A 10,146-nucleotide genomic window follows, 5' to 3' on the forward strand; every position below is an offset into this window, starting at 1 on the left:
ACCTCCCCACTCCCCCCATTCAGAAAAGGAAAACCCCTTTAGCTATACCATAGCATGTTATAACTGAACAATAAAAATTTCATTGCCTCTTATGCATACCCAGGCTACATATCTACAGAAAATTCAGACTGGATGGCTGCCATTCAAATTATTTTATTGTCCACTGAAGAACTGTTTGTTTCGGCACTTTCCATAAGGGGAAAATAAGGAAATGAGTTAGAGAAAATTTAATATTACGCAAAGACAGCAGCTTAAAGTACTGGATCCTCTGTGACTTGTAAATGGCTTAATCGCCAGGTAAGTGTTATTGAGCAGAGCAAAGACCACTACAAGGAAGAAAGGAGACTGGAAAAAAAGCAATTTTGAGACTGCTCAGAACAGACTGGGATACTAGTCTTCTGGAGAGGAAGCTGAAGACAGACCTTCTGTCTGGGAAGTTTCTGAGTTTTAATGTGAAGAAAGTTTAAACTTCAGTAACGTACTTAGGGCATTAAGAATTAATTCTGCAGGAACTAGGCAGCCTGCTGTTCTCAGCCTAAGCGTTACACACTGGCAGTCTACAGCTGTCCTCCTCTCTTTTTGGTACACGAATGAGAACTGCTCCCACGCACTTACATTTTTGTCAAGCTAAAATATTCTCTCTGCTTCGCTCAGAAATAGGTTGTTCACTCTCCACTTGCAAAAAAAGAGATTCACATGCCCAGGATCAAGAAGCACCAATCTGAGGCAGTCAGTCCCAATTGTCATGTTTTTGAGGCAACTAAACAGTTAGTGGTGTGGGAACATCTTATCCACACTTCATACAGAATTGAAATATGTTACTGTGCTCGCAGAACTGGCTTTCCCAGGGAGAAAGATACTGCTACCCGGTTCCACTCTAAATTTTAGTGAACAGCTTTGATTTTGGTTTGGACTCAATCAGGTTTTCCTGAGAAAAGTCAAAGCACTTCCCAGCCATTTGGATCCTACTTCCTGTGTGGCTTACTGCTTAGCCATGAATGAAAGACCACCCACAAAAAATGTTTCCCTCCTATACCGAAAAAATTGGTAGTTTCACAGTTATTAAATAAGGTCTTGGATGAAGATTCAATAAATTCTTTTTAACCCGAACAGATATTTCTATGCTTTTTCACTGGATGTTCATGAAGATGTTCTATATATGACACAATGGCAAGGAAAGGAAAAACTAAGGCAACATATGTTCTCACCTCCATCCAGCCACAGACCTCTTTACTATTAAGTCAAATGCCAACTCAGATTCTGCTCAACAGAGAGTTGTCAGTGCTCCCTCCTCTCCAAGCTGTCCTCCTCCAACATCCTTCCCTTTCCCAACTTTTACTTTAAGGGGACAGCCAGGTCTTTTTGAAATCAGGTGGTATGTTCCCATTTATTTCAATGGACTTGGCCTTTCACCATCACCACTACAACAGAACAACAGCCAGCTACTAAAAACAGGCCAGGAAAAAATCCTAACAGAACCCCATTTCAGTGCCATCTGTCAATTCCATGAACTTCAAACATGCAGCTCAGTGTCAAGGAAGTTTGAATAGAAACTGTTTTTCTGACCAGCAAGTTCACCTCTTTCCCCAGTTGGCTGTGCATGCACTGGTCTCCACCAAATTCCTTTTACCGAAACATAGCAGTACTTAAATCCTGTTCTGAACTGGACTTAACTCCAGTTTCAGGCAATGTCATGAAATTGGACTTCTCTTTCTGCATAACTCCGGAAAGGTTTCTTTCCTATTCACGCATAGTTTAACCTGCTTGCCAGCTAACTAGAGAGAAAACTCAGTCCTGAAGCCATAATAAGGTTCCCACAGCATACATCAGTGAAATTTTAAAGCAGCATCTAATGCTCTGACAGAAATACCACCTTTATCCCCAGGGAGACAGTTAGGTTTTTTTGGATGAGACTGAGCATTTGCATCCAGCTTCAGGCTGAAGACTGCAAGCTGCAGCCACTTTTTTGCCATTGCTATTTCTTGGCTTGGCTACAATAATAGGACCATGCATAGAGCCTGCAGCACTTTGTACTACTTTCTAGCAGCATGAGGTACATGAGTATTTTCTCAGCAACAACATGATTAATTGCAATCACAATAAACCTTGTCTCTACTTCCTAAACTGGATTCAAGCAAAATTAAGTTCCTGATCTCTGATTCTCTTCTCAACAGCAAGGGAGTGCAGTGAGTTACTATGTTCATCTGGAGCAGTGGAAACCTCCACAGTAAAGGCCAAGGATAGATCTCTGCAGATGATCAAGACTGAGCTCAAGATCATGGAAGGAATGAAGGATTATCACAAACCTCACCACTGCCCACCCCAAATGCAAGGCACACATTCTTGGCACTGTCTTTCTGTCATAGACTGAATAAAAATGTGCATTTTAACAATACGTCAAACTACCTCACAAAAACTCAACACCTCACTACATTTGCTTCTTTCTCTGTGTAGAGGATTGTGGGATGCAGGTATGTCAGAGGTTTTACTGACATTCCATAATGCACTATTGGAAATTGATGATCTGGTATGGAAACAGTAGAAGAATATTGAATAGAGTAATACAGAATAAGAGTGAACAGAATTGTACAAAAAAAGCCCCACCCTTGAAACACAAGCTCAGCCTGCATTTGCCAGCTATCACCACTATTATAGGTTGTAAACTGTCAACTGAGCACAGGAGGTACAAGAGCCTGGGCTAAAAATGAAAGGAAACAGGAAGTAAGGCCTGACGTACCCAGTAGGAGATAGGGTTTGCTACTTGCACAAATAACTGAACAGAGGAAGATGCCTTCTCCCAGGCAACGTTTGCAGTCGACCACGGTAAACAATGGAAACGAAGAAGGCATCTCTTCTGAGGTACGCTGGCTGGTGCTAGACAGGAATAGAAGTGCTTTGTATGCAAGCAGGGTGGTGAGGGGTGACATACACGTCCACTAAATTTCAGATGAGGATTGTATTCTTTCTAGGCTTCTCTAGAGGACATGACCACCTTCAACCTTTCCTTTCATGACTCCTAATACTCAGCATAACAGGTAGTGGAAGGTTTTTCTTTTTTCACCCCCCCCCCATAAAAAAAAAGAAAAGAATGTAATTTCCCTTTTTGTGAAATCAGTAATAATATCTGCCTATACTTTGCTATATGGTTGCACAAGACACACAAGTGTGTGTGTGTGGTAAAGCCAATAACCACATTAGAGAGATGGTTCTCTTGTTGTTAGAAGCCAGATCCAAACATTTCTAATACAGCTCTGTATCATATGAGCATACAAACTAAAAAACAAAAAACACAAAAAACCCACATGTATCAAGATGAGCATTCCTATATATTGTCCTGCAAGAAAACTGCCTTAGACTTGTTTCCTGTTACCACAAGAAAGGACTATAAAAGTGGAGGAACTCCTGATCTCAGGCTGCTATTTCCACCTCACATGACCCTAATTTTATGGAAACAGTACGCTTGCGTTACTCAGCTATTCATAAAATGTAGACACAGGCAGTGTGTAAGCATTGGGGACCAATTAGGAAAAATGTAAAAATTCTTCAAAAAGAAAAAGGTTGTTAAAATGATTAATTTTTATAATTTTTTTTTTTTTTAAAAGTCATTTGTTATGGTTGAGATAAGGTTGCTCTTCTCCCCCCCTCATTTTTTCTAATTAAAAAGAAAAGAAAATACAAGTGCTTGGAGCTCTAGGAGGCTGTAGCAAACACAGTTTTACTTCCTCTATGTACTTCCCCTGCAATTCCGCAAAAAAAAAAAAAAAAACAACCCACCCACACTATATACTGGAGATTATTTTACAAACTGTGCATACATATCTGTAATTATAACTTACTCTAAACATTTACAATATCTCTCTCTGCATCACACTTAAGGAAGACTTAAACCACAGTAGAGAGCCAATTAGTCAGGTAAACATTCCATTATTACCTGCAAGTCTTCTGAATGCTAGCAAACATTTCAGTTTTCCTCAAACTAATTTCCTAAAAAAGTATATTCAGCTTTTGCAAAACACCAACTGATAGTGAAAAGAGAATGAACCTATATAAAAGGATGATTCAGACAACATATGTCTATAGCACTTAAATACCTTTGTAAAAAAAGCAATCCCAAAAGTGTTAGAAAGCTCCATCCTATGTTTATGGTCTCACATTCATCAGAGACATTCCTCACACCATTAGAAAATGAGCATCTAAGTTCACTGGTTCAGGGTAAGGTCCCTTAGAAGTATTCTTCCTAAGGAAATCCCCTCGTATTCAGTCAAGAATATTTTTAAAATATTCTTTTTCTAAAAGCATTAGTCAAAGTCTATGGGAAATTGTACATCTCTGTGGCTTTTATTAACTTATTTCCTTTGCAGCAATATGCTGTAAAACCAGTAGCAGGATTCTTTTTAAAAATCGGGGTGTTAGTGTAAGGCCTTCAGGAACCTCATGGTCCTTTGCAATGCTTAATAACCACCAGATTGTCAGTGCCTCAGTATGGAAAACACTGACACAACTTGCTTTCAGCATGGTGCCTTTGTATTTTTACATTCTTAGACAGCTTAGAATAAAATTCAAATTGCCAAGTTTCGTTTAAATGAGAGCTAAAACCAGAAGGGGGGGGGGGGGGCGGGGGGGGCAGCCAGAAGATCTTTCTGAGTCAAGAGGCAGAGAATAAGCTGTTTCATACAGCACAGAGAAATGCAGAGGTAGCTGTCACCAGCAGAACAGGGGAGTATGGATAACAGCCTGAAGAAACTCTCAAGTAAACTTTGAAAATAAGGAAGGAAATCCTGAGCTAAAAGAGGGAGCAAATTAAGTCTTCTGAGAATACACCTGGACTGTCTGTATAGCTCTGTCAGCATGAGAAGGCAAGACCCTGGGCTATTACAAACTGAAACTTCCAGTTCCCATGTGCACACATGCACACACCTAGATTACAGATCTGATTATGCTTCAGAACAACAAGGAGTTGCAGCTATCGCTCCAGAGCAAAGTGATGAGAGTTTCAGAAACCAGCAACTTCAAGCAATATGCGCCCAAACAACAGTAATGTTGACACAGGACTGATCAGATTTATGATCAAATCAATTTTGAATGCGTAACACACACAAACAAAACACTCCAAACCAGACTCTGCTTTTTGTTGAAGAAATCCTAGTAATTACTGGGAACTTTAGAGATACATAACTGCTGAGTAATATTTTCAATTTGAGATTGGTTTTGATCCATTAAACTTCTAAGCTGCTTACTTCTTACTGGAATTGGCATTATCACAAATTTAACATATAACACTAGTGACAACACTGCTTGCTTACCATACAACTCCTCCAAACCTCTGTTTTAAACTACAGCCTATGCAATGGAACAGGATTATATTTAGCAATAATACACTTTAGCAGTTAGAATCCCCTTCAGTTTGAAGCAAACAGCAGTAGTGACTCATTACGTGTCATTTAAAAGAGGGGATTTCCTACTGAAGTAAAACACCAATGAACATTACAGAAAACAAAATTCAGCTAAGCAAACAGCAAAGAGGGAGGTCAAGGATCCACTAGGGAGGCAAAACCACTACAGAAGAGAAGTAATGGCTTATTTCAGCTAGAGTTGCATGATCCAGACCGATTTGTTATTCTAAAAGTGAAACTAGAAGACACGCATAAATTTGAGCGTTTGCTCCAAAACCCCACTGAACCAACACAAGGCTGTTTTCATCAGTCACCAGTGGTTTTGTAGCTTTCGCTTCATCCTAGATTCTGGCAGAGAAAGAACAACCGCACGCTTGACCTGCGATATTATATTCTGACACAAAACTAGCCTTCCTTTCAACTATTGCACAACACAATAGGGAATCAGATTATTAAGAACCAAGCGGTTACCCAATATCTGGGGCTCCATTCCATGAGTCAGAGTGGAGCAGTCTACAGCTTTCAGTAAGCATGAAGGTCATTTTTGTAATTACTGTTTCTAGTAAAGATAAACTCCCACATACAGCAAAAGTAGGAGGATGGTTACGATCTACGTGGGACGTTTCATATGTAGGCTGTGTGAACATGGGATGCCTTCTGCCTTAAGTATGAATGCCGAGGAGTAGGATTTTTAGTAATTGGGTAACTGCCCAGTGAGTGAGCTTCTCAAGGAGCGCAGGCTCACGAGGTACATTTGCAGCACTTTCACGTAATCGGCAGGAAGGTCACTAGTGGTCAGAGGATAGAACTGGCGGTTGTTCCGCCACTGAATCACAGTGCTACCTTGCCAAGTCACACCAGCTTTGTCTACCACCGTGCAAGAAGCATAAGAAAACTGCACAGCTGAATGCTCATATTGCACTCAGTCCTCAAACAAAACATATTACTGCTGAGTACAGTTTCATTGAGGTATGACATCTGTATTGAGTTTAGCTATATATGTTCTCTTTCATCACTACAAAGGGATGGGAACTGGAGACAATACCAGAAAGTCACAGTCCTCTGCTGCTACCAGGGCTGTAAGACACAAGGAGTATGAAATTAGTTACTATTTGAAAATCTCACTTTCAAGTGGTAGGTGTAGAAAGCAAGAGATGATCAGACAATGTAAGTACAGATTCATTAAAATGAATGCAGTGTGAGGTATATCAAACAGCTTCATTTCTCCACAGCAGCTGCTGTAGAACTGTGCCAACACTTCCACCAGCTTGTTTGTGAAGTCTTAATCACTGTTAAATTAGAAGTGGTCAGACTCTTCATTTGTAGAGCTCTTTTTCATTCATACAAGATTTTGAGGATGGCTTTCTGTTGGAACATGTCACCTTGATTGACTTCCAGATACAGGTGTTATAGAGGTTCCTTATTACTTCTCTTCTCTGGCTCAGAAGGTGCAATGCCTGTTTGCATGTCTTTTCTTGAGATGCAAAGAAAGCGAGCATGGGCATCAAGGATGTTAATTAAAAGACTAATCACACAATCCCATAGGAGTGAAACAGCCTAGGTGGGTAAAGAAAGGAGGGTGAGAATGAAAGAGGCACAAGGCATGCAAGGGAAAGAAAGGGTATGTGTTTAGACAAAGTAAAAAAAAAAAAAAAAAAAAAAAAAAATCAATACAGCTGTGCTATGCTGGAAAAGAGTCCATAGCATTTTCTAGAAGGCAAGTCTTCCTCCAGTTCCTCCTTCTCAGTCAGTAAAGGACTCAGGTAATTTACATTCATGATACTTGTACACAAGCAAATAAAATACATTCTGCTGGGCAAAGAAAGGAACAGTATATCTTTATAAAGCCTCAGAGATCTACTTAGGCTTTGCTTCATCTCCCACATTACAGTCTCTCCTTATCTGCAAGCCCAGCGATAAAGCTCGTCAGAAATTTTCTAAAGAATGATCCATTGCAAAACAATGATTCATTAAAACCAAACTCTTACACAGAAACCTGAGTTACAACAGAAGTTCTTCTGTGTTCTGAATTAAGTTTTTGGAGAAAATGAAAAGGGGACAAATACTGAGTGAAAAAGACAGGAGACAGGCCTTCCACACATCTACCCAAAATACCCTCCAGTATCACCACACAAGGATCACTGGATAATGAGATGCTGATTTTTTTTTTTCTAATTACTTGTTTTTGAACAGAAAGAGTTATTTAAATTGTTTTTTTTTTCCCAACCACTTTTTCCTCAGAACAGAAAACCTTTTCCTTGACAGGACAGTGAGCTTGCACTGAGTCTATCTAAATAATGTCAGCTGTGATTTACTCTCCTCATTTCCACTTCTGAATTTTTCACTCTAAAAATCAATCTAAATGCATTTATTTAAAAAAAAAGAAAGTTGAAATTTATTTCTAAATAACACCACATAGGTATATACAGACATAAAGTGTACATCTCACTGGACTAAGGAACAGCAAAGTCTATGTTAGGAAGCATCTCTCTAGCTTATTTTTAAACACGTTTCTGGGAAGCAATGAATTCCTGTTCACACCATACTCCCCACCACTACTTGCTCTTCTCTGGGAAAAGCTGATAATCAAACCAGCAAGCCCAACTAACTAAACGCCAAGCAGACAGACATTCACTAGAAAGAGTATGAGCGAATATATTTGTTTAGTGTCCAAGTATTATATCATTCATGGTAGAAATCAATACAATTTTGTTCCCTGCATTCAGTTCAGTTAAATTAATTACCCCAGTAACGTCATAGACTGACTCAAGTGCTAGAAGGGAACTTTGCTACTCTTCAACCTCAAATAACTGGAGGGACTAATCCTTTAACAAGTTTCCTGTTTGGGGGATTTGCAGCAGTTTCTAGAACTGTACTAAAAAAATACCTATTATCCTTGAAGCACCTCAGGAAAAGAAAATTCTATAAGTTTCCTTTGCAGAAAATATTGGCATTTATTAAGGAGATAATATGTAAAAATAATCCTAGTGAGTCCATTTCATATAAGACAAGCGTGAACTAATCACTATGTTTTTTCCCAGTATAAACTATGAACCAGACACTTAGTTTTATGTCAACCAACTCAATTCCATTTTAATGAAGCTAAGTAACAAAGCTAAGCCTTGTTCTGCCAAAGGAGAAGCCAACACATTGATCATGAAGATAAATTAATTTACTACCAAATTATTCAGAAATAAATGCAAAGAGCAGAAAAATGCTGTCTTTATAGAAGAAAAAACAAATGAAGCAGAAATTTGGAAGACATGTTCACTGAAACTGGAGTATTTTTCTTATTACTTTATTAACAGTTATTCTTTAACAGAGTAATTTTTATTTTAAAGAAGGGCTGATAATAGTTATTTTTCTGCTTTATGCACATGTCACATGCATACAGGACTCTGCTATTTCTAGGGTGAAATAGCAACTTGATTCAGCAAAACATCCATTCTCTCAACTATCAGCATGCAACAAGTCCTGTTGACTTGGGTGAAACTAGTCATACATGCCAAGTTAGCACAGGCTCAGGTCTGATCCGAGTACAGAAGCACATATTCAGCTGCTACATTATGAATGGTACACTATGCTGCTTTATTTATTTAGGGATATGTCCTGAATCACACCTGTAGATGCTAAATAACCCACTATGTTCCCATTTTGATGTTGTCTGCAAAGGATGAATGACAGCTGGTTTTACCACTCACTTTGTTCCCTCTGCTGCCAGTTTGCCTCATTACCTATGCACATTTGGATTTTGGACTCCTTTTGGAATGGTCTTCTCCAGCCCTGTTCTCCTACCTTGCATCTGTCCTGTATCTACAGCACGGCCTGGAACCCACTGAACTGAAAGGTAAAGCTCACTACTGACTTCATTGGAGAAATCAAGCATCTGACTCTTATTTTTCATGGATACTTGCATGACCTGCTGAAGAAAATGGCAACTTTTAACCTTTGGCCTTCTTATAGATTTAAGACAACTAGTAGTCTTCAAGAGCTAGAAAGAACTACAGTGGCACATAGCCAATGAAGGTGAAATAATGATATCCATCATCTTAAAAGCTACTAGATTACTAGATTTCCTAGTTTAAGAAGTGAAAAGGAAGGTACTCTCTTACCTAGTGCAGTAGAAAACAAGAAAAAAGACAAACTGCTCTTTAAAGTTGAGAAAGCATGCCAAAGTGCTTTGACTAATCAAATATGTCTTCATCTACTTTTTTTTTTGATACTGTTCTGTATTGTGCTTAACGTTTCGAAGAAAAAGTACGAGCCTGAGTGACAGTCTACAGGACCTGCTTATTTCAGGTACATTATGTCAGTCTCTTTTTGCTGACAATACATCATCAGAGGAACAGACTAGTTTGAAGTCCTGTTGAGTTACTAGCTGGGTCTACACGGCAATGCTGCTTCAAATGATTTTATCCTTTTAGCTTGCAAGTGCCTTGTTACCCGAGGGAAGGGAAGAAAAAAAAAAAAAAAATGTGGCAAAAAATCAAAAGCCAGGAGGCTGTTTACAGAGTTTCCACTTTAACTGCTGTTTGTGAAAGACCAGCTGAATATTTTGGTACTTTTTTGTTCCATGGAGGCAGGACTGGAGGGCCTGATTACATAACCAGAGAATTCAGTAAGAACAGTAAGTACCTATGGCTGTTCTGTAGGAAGTATTGTGTATGCTACTGGTCTAAAAGTCCAGGGAAACAAACAGAAAATTCTCAAAAAGTAATTTTTTTTAAACCAGCCTTGCCATTAACTCTCATTT

Source organism: Apteryx mantelli, chromosome 5 (genome assembly GCF_036417845.1).
Source record: "Apteryx mantelli isolate bAptMan1 chromosome 5, bAptMan1.hap1, whole genome shotgun sequence".
Classification (NCBI taxonomy): domain Eukaryota; kingdom Metazoa; phylum Chordata; class Aves; order Apterygiformes; family Apterygidae; genus Apteryx; species Apteryx mantelli.